Source organism: Mustela erminea, chromosome 16 (genome assembly GCF_009829155.1).
Source record: "Mustela erminea isolate mMusErm1 chromosome 16, mMusErm1.Pri, whole genome shotgun sequence".
NCBI lineage: Eukaryota > Metazoa > Chordata > Mammalia > Carnivora > Mustelidae > Mustela > Mustela erminea.
In genome coordinates this window covers 80,681,877-80,697,220 of record NC_045629.1, presented here as the reverse complement: position 1 = coordinate 80,697,220, position 15,344 = coordinate 80,681,877, and the positions used below count along the sequence as shown (strand labels likewise).

The following is a 15,344-nucleotide window of genomic DNA, read 5'->3' as shown; positions in this document are numbered from 1 at the left end:
TGGAGAGTACAGGAGGTTTAGTATTCTGGACCAAGCAGAGCAAGGGCGCTTGTGAGCGGGAATCCGACGTGAGCTGCACAAGACTCTTAAGCCACGAGGCTTGTAGCTTATTCTTCGAGTCTGGAGTCACTCCTGAAGGATCTGAAGAGGCAGAGTGATTGAGAATTATATTTTTTAAGTTTATTTACATATTTAAGTCATCTCTACACCCAGTGTGGGGCTTGAACCCATGACCCCAAGATCAAGAGTGGCATGCTCTACCAACTGAGCCAGCCAGGCATCCCCAGAGGGACATTTTTAAAAGTTCCGTAGGATGTGGATAGCAGAGGGTAACTGGGGATAGCATCAGGGTTAGGGAGATCCGTTAAGAAATTACTCTCGTATTTTGGATAAGAGATCGGGTGGGTCCTGGGCCAAGGTGGGGGCACAGGGTGTGGGCAGAAATTGTGGCAGACAACCTGGCATCTCAAGGACACCTTCTATCTCCTCAACTCAGTCTAACATTAAAAAAAAAAAAAAAAAAAAAAGCTCATGTACATACAGAGCCCCTACTTCGCATGAGATACTGTTCTAAATTGTCATCCATGTAAACTTGGCAGTAAACCTGGAAGTATATTTTGTTATCATCCCCGTTTTATAGAAGGGGACCTTGAGCTACAGTTAGGTCGCACTGCATCTTAAAGGACACACAGTAAGGGAAGAGGGACGCCAGACTGGAAGGCCAGGCGAGTTGTCTCTGGTCTCAATTCTACTAGCAGGAAGTGGAGTTTCTCTCTCTTGGGGATTTCTCTTTTCCCAAGTTCTTATAAAAGAGCGGCAGGGTTGGCGGGTGCTTACCCAGCCCCAGCAGGAGGCTATTCCAACTTCCTCCCCATCCTGTGGAGACTGCTGCCTCTGATAAGAATTTCATGACAGTTGCTTCTCCTTGCCACAGGATGTCACCCTAGAAAACCGGCCTTCTGGGACAGAGGGAGAAAACGCTGGTCCACTTTGCTCTGATGCCGTCCTCATCTTGAACGGGCACCAGCCCCTGCAGCCCTGTGACGGAGGGCACCCTCAACCCCTCCAGAACCCAACTTGGCCAAGAGTAGCTCCTGATGAGCTTTCTGTCTCAGTGTTCAGCTCTCTTCAGTGGGGTGTCATCTTCCAACTGCCCCAGAAGACTGCATCAGGCCCAGCATCTGTCCCAGAATCCGTGTCCCCCTTTCCTATCAGCAGATGCTCACCTCAGAACGTCAGGCTAAGATTCTACCCCTTTCTCTAGACACCATTACTTGCAGACTCCTGTTGAAGAAGATTTAAAAATAAAAAACAAAAAACAAAACAAAACAAACCAACCACTGTCGTAGAGCCCAGCCCCTGTTATAGATGACTGAGAGCTATTCACGTGGTGGAACGGACAGAAGTTGGTATGTAACTAGGTGTGTGGGAGATGAGACAGGGAGAGAGAAGCAGGCAGAGACCCGGAAGCCTACGGGGACGTCGGGTTTCTGACTCGTGTGCTGGGATGGATGGTGGGTCCTTCCCCGAGAGGGGGGATGTCAGCGGAGCTTGTTTTGCTTTTGGGTCAGTTCCACTTGGGCTCACCCTAGGAACTTCCCTTGAAGACCTCCTGTGGGCCCCTAGCTGCTCGGAGCCTCACCCCGTGGGTCTGAGAATGTACCAGTTTGGAGTGGGACGTTACAGGGATCTCATCCATGAGGACGGCAGTGGGTCAGGGAATCTCTAGGCCCAGAGGACATCACTCCAGCCAGATGATCGATGGCTATGACATTGGCCACTATGGACCATAGCCACCATGATCGCTATCGCGGGGAAGACCCCCCGGGGAACTGACACAAAGATTACGTCCACACAGCTCCCTTGTGCTGGCACTGGTGACCTGGCCTCCTGGAGGCCTCTGTTTCTGTCTCTGTGTCCTCTCTCCTCACCTCTGGTCCATGGGCAGAGCAGGACTGAAGAGGAAGACTTAATAAATCATAGTACTACTGTGTCACATAGGGACCGAGGCAGTGGGAGGAGGAGGTCTTGGGATATGTCCATGGGGAACATGTTGCATGTAAATTTATCCCAAGGTTCATTAGGATTCTAGACACAGATGGTAACACATTATGCATGTGTGTAATTTATTTTTGGTTCAAAATAAAGTACCATTGAAAGGCTCTATCTCCCCCAGACCTTGCCCCCCAGTCCTGCACCCACCTCAGTCCCATTAGCTAACATCTACTTCGCAAGTGTTTTACACGACCTTCCAGCGTATTTTTATGCCAATACAAGCCAATTCAAATATACATTTGTGTCTCCCCGCTTCTTCCCCAAGAGTTATCTTATTATAAACACTGTTCTGCACTTTGCTTTTTCACGTAACGATATACCCTGGAGCTCTCTTATCCGCCAACTGAAAACTCTCAGGAAACAAGCAAACCCTGCATTCCTGTCCTCCGTATCTGCGTGGTCCGGGACCATCTAAGACAGAGGAGAACACTGGGGACTTGGGCTGACTTTCAAAATTAAGGCTGCCTAAAAATGCAATGTTTAAGGCAAAATAAATGCCACATGATTTTGATCACATTTTAAAGACAGAAAAATTATGAAAGAAAGGAATCCATTTTCTCTATGGAGAAATAAATATTCATTTATTGGCCACGCACCACACATTTACAGAGCACACATGCGGTGCGAGGCTCCGCTGGACGCTGTGGGAGGGAGAGCAATGTAGACAGAAGGTGGCCTTCCGCCCTCCAGGGCAAGAAGGCGGCAACACCGTCTGGACACCCCTTCTTGGAGCTTTAATGCCCACCTTAGCCCCACCACCCACACTTCCGCCGGGGTGACTGCCCACTTAGCCACCCAGCCTTTCTCCTGCTTAAGGTTCTTCAGTGGCTTCCTGTTGTCTTTAGGGTCGAATGCCGCCCTCCTCACTTGGCTCTCAAGGCCCTGGCAGACCCTGTTCCTTGAATCTCTGTGGTCCACTCTGCTCCCTTCTGCTGCATCACAAGCGCGGGTTGTACCAGAGCTGGCCGCCTGGCCTCCGGGCCTTTGCACATCGGGTCCTCTCCTTTTGGTTGGAACTTCCTTCCTCAGACTTCACCGCTGCGTCTTCTTCTTGTCCCCTCTTTCAGGTGTCCCGCCTTGATGACCTCCCTCCGCCCCGACTGGATTAGCCGGGGCCGGGGTCTCAGTGGCTGCAGTTTCTCGGTCACGCCCGCGGTTCTAGTTGGGATGTGAGTTGGTGCAGCCCCGTCCGTCTGCGGGGCTGTGCGCGGGTCTCCGGAGTCCCGCCCTGGCCCCCCCTCTGAGGCTGCTTCCTCATCTGTGAAGCCACATGTCCCCAGGCCTTCGCAGGCCTGTCCCTCGGTGCCATGCCCGCGAGGGTGCTCAGAGGACGCCAGCTGCTTCATCCGTCCTCAACCCTCGCCTCTCCCCGTGGGCCCCATCTCGCCGGTGTCCGAGCCGGTCGGCAGCGGGTGGGCAGGTTGGATGGGGTCGCGGGCGGTGGTCCTGCGCTCGCTCAGAGCTGGCCCGGGGCACCTGCCGGGCCGCCTTCGGGCCGCTCCCCCGAAGCGCCCCGGCGACCCCGCCGGGGCTCCGGGAAGGGCCTCGCGCGCCGCCGCCGCCCAGCCCCGCCACGCGGGAGGGCGCCTCGGGGCCGCACACTGAGCATGCTCGGGCCGGCGGGCGGGGTGGGGGGGCGGCGGCGGCGGCGGCGGCGCGGAGAGGGCCGGGGCGGGGCGCGGGGTCGGGGGCGGGCGAGCGGGCGGGCGGCCGCGTCCCGGCGGGGGCGGGAGCGGAGCGCGGGCGCCGCGCAGAGCCGAGCGGGCAGGCCGAGCGCAGCCGCCCCGCGTCCTCCTCCGCAGTGCCCGCGGCCGGCGCCCGCCCCGCGCCCAGCCTCGCCGCCCGGCCCGGCTCGCGGGGCTGCCCGGAGGCCGCGGCCGGGCAGCTGTTGCGCCGAGAGGGGGCAGCTGCGGAGTTCCATAACCATAGCAACCGCATCAGCACCGCGGCGGCGGCGGGCGGCAGCTCTTACTCCTCCTCCAGGCAGCCTCGCCGCGGGCACCGGAGACCCAGCTCGCGGGCGCCCGGACCCCGCGGAGCGCCCACCGCCGCTGCGGAGAGCCGGGAGGGAGGCAGCCGGCGTGGCCCGGAGCCGAGGGGAGCCCTGCAGTGGGAGGCAGGTAGGTGAGAGCGCTGGGGTCGGCAGCTGCAAACTCTCTCCGCGGTGGCAGTGACGTTTCTGGAAGCGTGGTTGCTAGTTGGATGGCTTTCTGTTACTTAACAGGGATTCCGCCGCGAAATGTGGCTTATCTCCTTCGGTCTACACCCCCAACCCCCAAGCTCTCTGTCCTCTAGTCTCCAGGCGCGTCTGGGCAGGTCTGGGAGGGCAGGAGGGCAAATCTGGGGAGATAGTTGGGGGGACACGCTGGTGAAGGAGGTGGTCCCCGCAGAAGTCCCAGATGGAGGCTGAGGGAGCACGTCCAGACCTTGGTACAGGCAGCTCCTCTGAGCCCGTGAACCCCAGGCAGGTTCCGGAGACACCGGCGTCGGGGTGGAGGGGGCAGTGGTAAGGATTCTCTGCGATCCGGGCTGACCCAGAGACCTGTTCTCCCTGTGGTTTGGCTGGGGCTGGGGGTGGGGGGTGGGGGGGCACTGCAGCTCAGCTGTGACATGGAAAAGGACCGGAGCGCACACCAGCTCTTGATCTGTAAAGTCGGCTTCAAACCCAGCACCCGGAGGGGGGAATTTGGATGGCGGAAGTAGTAACTATTACCGTTTGGGGACCCAGGTGTATCCCTGGAGTTTATCATGTTACTGCCTTTGATTGTTGGTGGTGGAGTGGGAATTGATACAAAATTGTAAGCGAGCAACCAAAATGCCCCTTCCTTTTCTCCTCACCTCATTTCTAGCCATCCCCCCCCATTGTCAGCAAAACAAGACTCCCTGGAGTATAATAACACTCTTTGTCCCCTTGGCCACCCAGGGCTCTAGCCATTGGCGGACTATCCCACTTGGAGACAGCTAGGGAATCTTGCTTCAATGCTCTCTTTGAACTAGAGAAGCATGGTTTTTTCATCAGGTTCTGAGGCTCCTGGTGTTGAGAGATGTATGTGTCAGAGCTGAGAGGCACCTATCCCCAGGGAGGGATGGGCTGCTGCTGCTGCGTCTTCTGGCCAGAGAGAGGGGCAGAGGTTTGGGCAATGATTCCAGACACAGCTCCACAGGGGCTGGGGCGCCAGAAAAGCATAGAGAAGGGTGATAAAGTTAGGTGAATAGTTTGGGGTTAAAGCCTCTTGCATATGGGTAAGTGGGTCTCTGGGTAATTTCTGGAATGGGCAGCCACTGACTTCTACATTCTTGCCCCGGGGGACAGTGGTAAGTCCCAGTTAAAAGGCCATGTTCTTTAATTGGTCTTTTAATTTATGCTGTACTTATGTTGCCGGAGGGGATGTGATTTGACCAGCATTTCTTCTGGGATTCACGTCCTAATGAGAATGATATTATTGTATTCCGGGCAGATGGTAAAGTCGAGAGAAAGGAGGGCAGGGCTGGGGAGTCAGGAGACATGGTTTCGAGCTCTCATCTCCCCATACACTTGCTCCACGACCTTGGATTACTCTGCCTTGGTGAGACTCCGTTCTCTTGTCTGTAGAATGGGGACGTTCAGAGTCCTTGCACCCCGCCAGGCACTCGTGACAATCAAGTGGGGTGATGGAGAGGATGGAGAAAGGCTTTTCAAAACCCAACTTGCCACGCACATGAAAAGAATTATTCTTTGCCGCAGAAACTCCCTTCCTCAGATTGGCAAATCATTAAACAGACATCAGCTGTGAAGCGGGGGTAGAAATATTGGTCAGTGACTCACAGCTGAAACGCTGTCGTCTGGTCCAAGATACACTCAGGGAAATCTAAAGAGGCCTTCATCAGGGGAAACACGGCATGTCATCCTTGTTTACAAATGTTGAAGGTCAAGAGCTTTGGCATCAAACGCAGTACTCATGTTTGGGAACACTGAGGTCTGCTCACCACAGAGTTAAACTAAGTGGTCTGTAGTGTAAGTGGGAATTTGCGCATAGTAGGGACTCGTTTAGATGTTGGTTAGGTAGACACACTGGGCACGTTGTGAGGCCCTCGTGGATGGATTCACCCTCGTACAGCTCTGCCCTGTGATGGTCGATGCTTACCAAATGATGGCCCAGTTCGACAGAGTGCTTTCAGTTTGATGTCATTGTCGAGGGAACCGTCATTTCTGGAATGAGCCAGGACTATCTTCTACTATTCTCTGCTCTTTTATACCCCGACTTTTGCTCGCACTGGCCTCTCTGCCTAGAATGACCCTTTCTATCTCCCCTCTTCCCTTCACAATTCAAATGCCCCTTCTGATGGGAAGCCTTCCTGAGCTCTGTCCCCTGTGCTCCCACGACACTTTGGGGCTGCTTTGTGTGACACCTGTGCTGGGTCATGTTGTCATTGCTCCAACATACGCCTGCCCTGGCTAGAGTTCATGCTCCTGGAGGGCAGGAACCTTGCCTTATTCTACCATGGTTGTGGCCCCAACGCCTGGCAGATGACCGCCCTAGTGAGTGGCTGAGTCCGTGGAAAGGCCTTCCCTGCAGCACACCCACCTGCCCGAAGAGTCTTGCCCAAAGGCTGTCCTAGCCACCTCCCCCTGTCTCAGTAAGCACAAGCCTGAAGGATGCTTGCTGGGTTGTTGGGCCTTATTTAGGGTCAGCCCACTGAAACAGAGTGACGGAGAACAGAAACACATATTTTGCCTTAAAATGCTCTTTTTTTTTTTTTCAAGTGGGTACTTTAGAATAACTGTAATCTAGTGTTGAATGGCCTTCATAGCACGTTTGCTGAAAACATCTGATGGAATATTTTAAACTTAAAATGCATTTCTCTCCTGTCAGTTGCTTTCCTTGATTTCAGCTCTAGTAACATGGAAAGGGACATAGGTTGGAGCAAGAAAGCCTAGATTTGAATCTGGTTCTAAGGGGCCCCGGAACCAGGACACCTGCTTGCCGCGTCCCTCCGTTTCCTCATGTGTAAAACGTGGATGGTATTCCCCATCCAACAGCGATGCCGAGTGCTTGGAGTGAATGGATAGCCATGCACTAAAAGCAGTTCATAAACTGTAAAATACTCTACTCAATACATTATTCATTTTCCTCAATTATTTTTTGTTGTTGTTGTTATGGAAAATGAGCAAAATCTCTCTGTGTAGTTACACAGCAGCCGATGAGACCTGCTGGAAGTCCTGGCTCCTCCACTTGTGAGCGCTGTGGACCTTCGGTCAGTCATTTTGTCCCCGTCAGCCCTCTGCCTTCTCTGCATGGCACTGCAATGACAGATACCTTTCAGGACGTCTTGGGAAGATGCACACTAAGGCCAGTGCCATGCCTGACCTTAATATGTGGATCTATCACTTCCCAATGATATATATGATCGCCAATCACAGAAGGTTTCGAGTTTTTTGAAATGCCCCCAGTGCATTTCCTCCTTGTATTTTACCTCCCTTTCTTATCGGGGGTTGCGGGGTGGGGGGGAGAAGGAGAACACTAATACCCTCAGAGCTGAGTTTCTCATGCGAGATACCACAAGGGAGGAGATAGAACAAGCTAAAGACTTAGATTTGTGCACTGACACGTCCCTCCGGCTCTGACACTAACTGCTCACAGGACTGCTGACCTGGGCCATCCCCTCACCTTTCTGGGCCTCGGTTTCCTCATCTGTAAATGGCCTGGATGATTCCCGGGGCTCCATCTAGCTCTGCTTTCTTGGTGTCTCCATACACTAGTCTCTGTTTCTCTTCACCAGAGCTACACCGGTGGCTCCTGCCTGGCCTTTCCATCGACACTCCTCACTTGTCCGAACCTTACACCTTAATTCACTGTAACTGCCATATTTTTCTTTCTTTTCTTTTTCTTTTTTCTTTTCTTTTTTTTTTTTTTAGAATTTTCCCTTCTAGAAGGCTAGTGTTCCCCAAGGCTATCCTGGGACTTGTAAAGTGTTGAAGACTGCATGCTCTCCATCCTTACCCAGCCCAAGTCTTATCCAACCCCAGCTAAGATGCTCTGCTGCTCTGTCCATGTTGGAAGTTCTCCTTGATTCAAAACAGAAGAAACTAGGGGGCACCTGGGTGGCTCAGTCAGTTAAGTGTTGGACTCCTGGTTCTCGGTCAAGTCATGATTTTAGGGTCCTGGGATCAAGTTCCATGTTGGGCCCCAAGCTCAGCAGGGAGTCTGCTTAGGATTCTCTTTCTCTCTCCGTCTGTGCCTACCCCCTTTTCAGAAAAAATGAATAAATAAAATCTTAAACAAAGCAAAAAAAAAAAATAGAAGAAACTGTATGGTTGAAGTCCACTCTTACCTGAGAGAGCCAGAGGACGTTTGCAGACATGTCTAATATTTGCTGAGCTTCCCAGACTCTGGGTGCTCCGCAGTGTCAAATGTTTCTGTTCAAACATGAATCATTTCCAGGCGGCTGCACACCAATCTCAGGAATGATTCCTCAGGGGGATTTTAGCACCACAGAGGAGACTGGTGCTATGGGCCATGACTCCTTCCAGTGGCCTTCCGCCTCTGGTGTGGATGGAGAGGTGCGTGGTGTGCCCAACAGGGAGATCTGAGTCCATGGTCTGCTCTGGGCCACTCATCGTGCCAGGCCCTGAGAGTCAACCATGAACAAGAAAGGGACCTGCCCCGTGTAGCCAGGGGATGTTGGCGGGAGACAGACAAGAGCAAACCAGCCAATGCAGGGTTCTGTGGGAAAAAAAGAGAAGGTATTTTTAACACATTTCCTGGCAAGGGCTGCCAAGGAAGGCTTCGGAGAAGAGAGAGATCCTACGCTGAGGACTGAGAATTTCTAAATGGAGACTGCAGGGAAGGGCCGTCGGAAGAGGAAGTGACACACAGCACCGTGGAAGCAAGAGGTAGCCGGGAAGTGAAATGGATAAGAGGGCTGGAACACAAGGAAGGGGACGGTGTTCCTCGAGGCTGGGGAGAGCGAGAGGGGCCACATCTTTGAGAGTCTCGAGAACCATGCTAAGGACTTGCGCTCTAACAGGAAGGTCATGGGAGCCATGGAAAGATCTGGAGTTGTGCAGAACATTCACCCTAGCTGCAGAGCAGAGGTTGGGTTAGAGAAGATGGTTCAACCAAGAAATATGGTGGCCTCTTAGGAGACTTTGTGGATAAGAGATGATTGAATTTAGGCAGTGAGAGTTGGGATGACTCTTCCTGTCCTGTGCAATGGGCAGGAACTGGTGAGAGGAGGAACGCTGAGGAAGGAGAGACGGAGAAGTGTCAGTTCAGTGAGCATGCTGTGTCATTTATCTGAGAAATATCAATGGGACACTTGTGACCATTGGTGCAGGTCAAGGGGAGGGAGGGGTCAAGGGTGATGCTCAGGTCTTTCTTTCCATCCCTTCGATAATAATTCTGGTTCAAGCCCCTTCATCTCTCACTTGGATGAGTACACCAGGCTCTGAACTGTCCTTGCCTCCACCTCTGCCACCCCAGTCTGTTCCGCACACGACAGCTGCAGGGATCTTGGTCACACTAAAATCAGACGTGATGACAATGTTTAGCAGATTTCAAGGATACCGCGCAGTACTGCTACCTGCGGTCACCGTGCTATGCTTTGGCTCTCCAGAACTTACTCATCTTTCCTAACTGAAAGTTTGCACCCCCTGACCATCCCGAGCCTCTGATAACCACATTTCTACTCTCTGCTTCTGAGTTTGACTGTTTCAGCTTCTGTATTTAAAGTGAGATCATGTAGTATTTGTCTCTCTGTGCCTGGCGTATTTCACATGGCGTGATATCCTCCATGTCTGCTCACGTTGTCACAAATAGCAGGATTTCTTTATTTTTTTGGACTGAGTAATAGTCCATGCTTTGTATAGATCACATTTCCTTTACCTACTTATCTACTGACGGACATTTAGTTTGTCTCCGTGTCTTGGCTACTATGAATAATGCTTAGGGAACATGGGAACGCAGGTATCTCTCAGAGATCTGGATTGATATCTCTTTGGACATATACTGAGAAGTGGGATTGCTGAGTCATATGGTAATTCTACTTTTAATTTTTTGAGAAGACTTCATGCTGTTTTCCATAATGGCTATACCAATTTACTTTCCCCCCAACAGTGTACCTCCCCACCACGCCTCACCTTAATATTTTTAAATTAGAGTCATTTTAACAGATGTGAAGTGATACCTCATTATAGTTTTGATTTGCATTTCCCTGATGGTGAGCGATGTTGCACACTTGTTCATGTACCCACTGAAGACAGGTAAGAAGACGTACAGATGGAACTTTTTTGGAAGTATGTTGAGCCAAGTCTTTGCCTATTTTGCGGGGGGGATAATTTGTTTCTATGCTATTAAGTTATATGTGGTCCTTACATATTTTGGATCTTAACCCCTTATCAGATACATGGTGTGCAAATGTATCCTCCCAACCTCTAGGTTGCCTTTGGACTCTGTGGATTGTTTCCTTTGCTGTGCCGACACGTTAGTCTGATGTACTCTTGCTTATTTTTTGCTTTTGTTGCTTGTGATTTTGGTGTCAATACCAAAAACTCATTGCCAGACCAGAAGCTTTCCCCCTATTTATTATTTTAGGAGTTTTTCAGTTCCAGGTGTATGTGTAGGTCTAATCCCTTTTGGCTTGTGTGTATAGTGGAACCTAAAGATTCAGTTTTACTCTTTCAACATGTGAATATCGAGTTTTGTTGACACTTTTGATGGGAGAGACCGTTCGTTCCTCCTTGTGCATTCTTAACTCATTTTTGTCAAAGATGAGTTAAACATGTATGTGTGGTTCGTTTCTGGGCTGTCTTTTCTGTTCCACTGGCATGTGTGTCTGTTTCTATGCTAGTATCATGCTGTTCTGATTACCAAAGCTTCGTAACATAATTTGAAATTGGAAAATGTGATGCCTCCAGCTTTGTTCAGCAGTGAAAGTGTTTTACAGTGGGAAGACAGAGACACACCAGCATTTTGGATTTGGGCTACAGGATACAGAGTGCTTTGGAGGTGGGTAAGATGAGAAACATAGAAGCTTGGTGGGAGGCTCTTTCAGGAAATCCAGGGTGTATGCAGGTAATGAAGACTGTAGCCAAGGCCAAGGTAATAGAGATGAAGAAAGAACAACTTTCTAGAACAATGACTCTAGAGATATTAAGGCAGTAGCAGGGTGGGAAGTATTGGACGAGCAGCCCACAGTATCTAAAAGCAGACAGGCATCAAGGGCGATGCTTAGTCTTCTGACCTGGTCTCAAGGACTGCCTTGTTGCTGTCTCCCAGCCTGGGGACACAGGCAGAAGAACAGAGTCTGAAGGGGAAAGTGATGAGTTCTGTTTTGAATAAGTAGATTTTTAGGTCTCTGAGGACATCTATGTACATTTTTAGGCAATTAAAGATCTCAGTCAAGCTCAGAATAGAACTCTTGGCTGAATATAGACTTGGGGAATCATCAGCACAGAGACGCTCACTGAGAGCACGGGAGTAGAACTGATCACCCAAGGGAAGGACAGAGAGTGAGCAGATACAGATGTTCTTTCGGACTCACCGGGTCTCTACCACTGCCCTTTCAGAAATAAAATGCAAACGACGAATACACACTCACTACCTTCCTCTCGCCTTCCGAGCTTCTTCCTGTGATTCCACGCGGCTGGCTAGGACACATCTCTGCTGACATTTCTGTAGCTCCTTCTCTCCCTCATCTAAGAGTTTTCTGTTAGAGACCTTCCCAGACCACCGGCCAAAGAGCTGCCTCTGGCCTCTGGCCGCGGAACTTGCTGTGTTTTTCTCCATGGCATCCATCCCTGTGTAAGCGCCGGCAGTGTTACCACAGATGTGTTTGTCTGCCTTTCCTATTGGCTCTCTTCTCTGTACGGTGGTGAGCTCCGTGGTTGCAGGACTGGGGCGTGTTTACAGCGGCCCTGAGCACTCAGAGCATTTCTGGGCTCTCCGTCAGCATGTGGCCAGTATTTATCAAAGAACATGTGGAAGAAAACAACTGTAGGAATTTTCAATAACAGAATAACAATGTTTTAATGAGAAAATGAGTAACTGTAGCCTTGTGTGAGTACCATTCAGAAATCCTGGTCAGATGGTCGGCTTCTATCTCAGGAGAACTCTGTTGTCTCTTTTTTCCCGGGACTAACTGATCTTGTTGGAAAACTGAATGTCTTGCCTCCTGGGGACGCATAGCCCTCCCCGCATGTCCCCCAGTTCCAGACAAAACAGACCAGTTGGTTTCCCTAATTCTGACATTTGTTACCCAAGTGACCCCGGACAGGCACTTGGCCTCGGTGGAAAGCCGCGCCTGTTCGTTGTCTTAGGCTCTGAGATTGTAGACCTACAGCCTACATCTTGAACACAGAGCCTGAAGTATAGAGCTTGACTGAGGGGTGCTCTTAGCTGAAAGCTGGCAGGGAGGGAGGAACAAGGAACCAGACAAGGAAGAAAATGGGCATAAATATGTGAGCAGCCTTATCTAGTCTCCCTGCTCACGCAGGGAACTCTGGGGCGCACATGGCCCCATAATACTTTGTACCTTGAGGTAAGGTCATTCCTTGGGTGTGACTCCGGGAGACATAGACACCCAGGTATTCCCAGGCAAAGCAGCTTGGTCATCTGAGGATTCTCAGAACAGAGCAACGATGGGTTGTTATCAGCTAACACAGCAGCTGGGGGATGGGTGCACCAACCTGGGAGAGGGCGTCGGGCTGGGAGGGGATCCGTCATGTTGGTGATATTTTAACTGATATTTCCACTACAGCACCCCTTTTCTTTAAGACAAACTGCTGCTTTGGGCCTGGTGACATTCAGTCATAAGACCCTGTGATCCTGAGTGCCTGTGCCCTACGGAAGTCACGAAAACATACTATAAAAAAATCTCCCTGAACTTTGTAATGCTTGGAACCCAAAGCGCCCTGCTGTGGGTTCCCTTCCTGATTTAGCCATGCCTTCTCCTGCTCACCTCTTGAAAGCATCACGGGTCAGGGCCAGTTGCAGCAGGGGGCCAGCTACCCTGGTACCTACCAGTCCATCCAGTCATGCACTGGCCCTTTGCTCACACCCTCTTCTCCAGACCCTGATCATTCTGGTACTTGGACCTTGGTTTTCCTCACTACCTCAAGTCCTGCTAGGATCTTGGACGCCTTCCAGGTCCAGCTCCCTGACTCCTGCAGCACCTTGCCCTTCACCTTCTCGGCTCGGAGAGCTTTTCCTGCATTCCACGCAGGCATACCTTCACTCATACATCAGGATATATAGCCCGAATCATTTCTGGCACACAGCCTTCTCTCTCAGCTTGCTTACTAAATTCACCCATTAGTGCCATTTTTTATTTCCTGGAACTCTCTGGGCGATGATCTCTCCGGTTTTAGCTCATTCATCCTCTTGTTCTATACCCCCTCCTTAACACCACGTGGGCGGGGCTCTATGGCATACAGTTTCCACAATACTTTCCCCGATACCTGGTAATAATCCCAGCTTCTCTCTAGGATATTGTGTGCTACTTTATCTGTCCTGACCTCAGTTTCTTTCAAACCATGAGAATCGGCAATGCATAAGGGATTTTTAAGGAAGATTAAGTGAAAAAGTAAAAATAAACAAACCAAGTGAAATAAAAATCTGTTGACATCCTTGGTGCACAGTAGGTGTTTCAGTGTTTATTCTGATTCGAGGTTAATGTGTCTACTTTAATGTCCACTAAGTGGATGGTGAGATTGACCTTCTACTATGAATACTGAGGAGCCTGGATGAGACCCTCCTCGAATGGAACATCTCCGCGGGGTGAACCAAGGGATATCCATTAGGAAGGACCTTGGGATCCTCAGTGCAGGAACACTGGAAACTTTCACGTGGTTTGGGTCTTTGAGGGCATCAAGTACTAAGTGATAAGCCATCACTTATGTTCAGAAGTGTGACAGTGAGTCATCAGGAAAAACTAAATTATAGTCTGTAAACTCTGCTGAAAGAAGGCAGGGGAGTATTCTTTCTAAAACGAGATACATCAGAAATCGCTAGAATTAAATATCAAAGTATTTAGTATTGAAGGGGTTGGTATAAGTTTTCTGGAAAATTAATTTCTGGGCACATGTCATCATAGCTGAGGTATTAGTGTAAGAATGGTTGGGGAACTGCATTGGTGGTTTTGGTGATAACTTGTTGGTTTTAAGTCAGAATATAAAAAGCATCAGAGAGTAAATTTTGAGGGATTTTTTTAAGTTTGTTTAAAGGAAATGTTTAAAGATAAGATTATCCTTGTAATCTTGTGCACAAGGTAGAATTTATCAAGCTCAGTATTTGAACATGCTGACTTGTGTTGGCCTTCTGAGAGAATAAAATGAATATTAATATAATTGCTCCTGAATAATAGAATTAAACTTCCTTAGTTTTCTTTCTTTCCCTTTCTTTCTGAGAGCATGGGGATGATGGCAACAAAAAATGACCATAAATCATTTTTAAGTGACAGTCAAAGGAGGTGCTGCTACAGATGGGAGGGGCCAGAAAGTTCTTTCTAAGACCTACTGCCTGCCAGTGACTAGAGTAAGTGCTTTCCCTGGAGATACTTTATTTAAACTTCATGCAGGAGCTAGTACCAGCCTTCTTTAGAGCTGAGGAGACCCAGCACAGAGAGAGGAAGTGATTTGCTCACAGTGCCACAGCTAGCTGGAGAAGAAGCCTGGACAGGTTCCCCCAAACCCATCTGATCCCAAAGCTTGTCCCTTTCAGCCACCATACAGATGTCCCCTAAGAGGGGCATTTGAAAGTTTCCTGTGGGTCATAAAAACAACACAAAACCCAAAACCCAGAACAAAACTCAAGAATGATACAGTCCAAGTATCTGGCTTTTAACCACTCAGCTGCGTGTGAATTTGGGAAAGCGGGTTAGCTTCTGTTTGACTTGGAAGACGAAGGGGGTGAGGAAGCGATTTGTTTGATGATCCTTAAGATCAGGTCTGCTTCTAGCGTCTTCTGATTCTGGAATATGCACGGAAACTTCAAGGATGCTTTATAGACTCAGGAGCCTGCTTAGGTTAAAAAAAAAAAAAAAAAAGTAGAAGGCGGCGAAGAGAATGAGGAAGAGGAAGCAGAAGAGGAGGAAGCAGAACAGGAGAAGAAGACTAAAAAGAAGCAGAAAGAGGAGGAGGAGCAGGAGGAGGAGGAGGAGGAGCAGGAAAAGAGGAGGAAAGAGAAGATGACGCAGTAGTGGCGGTGGTGTAGTAACCCAGGGCAATCTGTGTTCTCCCTAGTTATTCAGGTAAATAGTCAGAATTCTAGGTTTTTACCTTTTCACGTTAGACTTTATTGACTATGTCAGAC

The 15,344-nt window shown here is 50.0% G+C and overlaps 1 protein-coding gene across 1 annotated transcript in view; it reads left to right on the top strand.

Annotated features, from left to right (window-relative positions):
- The first annotated feature begins 3,801 nt into the window (after positions 1-3,801).
- Positions 3,802-15,344, top strand: part of FAM135B (family with sequence similarity 135 member B) — a 272,532-nt gene continuing 260,989 nt past the window's right edge. Inside the window, exon 1 of the mRNA XM_032316553.1 lies at positions 3,802-4,175. The gene's annotated coding sequence lies outside the window, so the exon portion shown is untranslated. The remainder of the gene's footprint in view (positions 4,176-15,344) is intronic.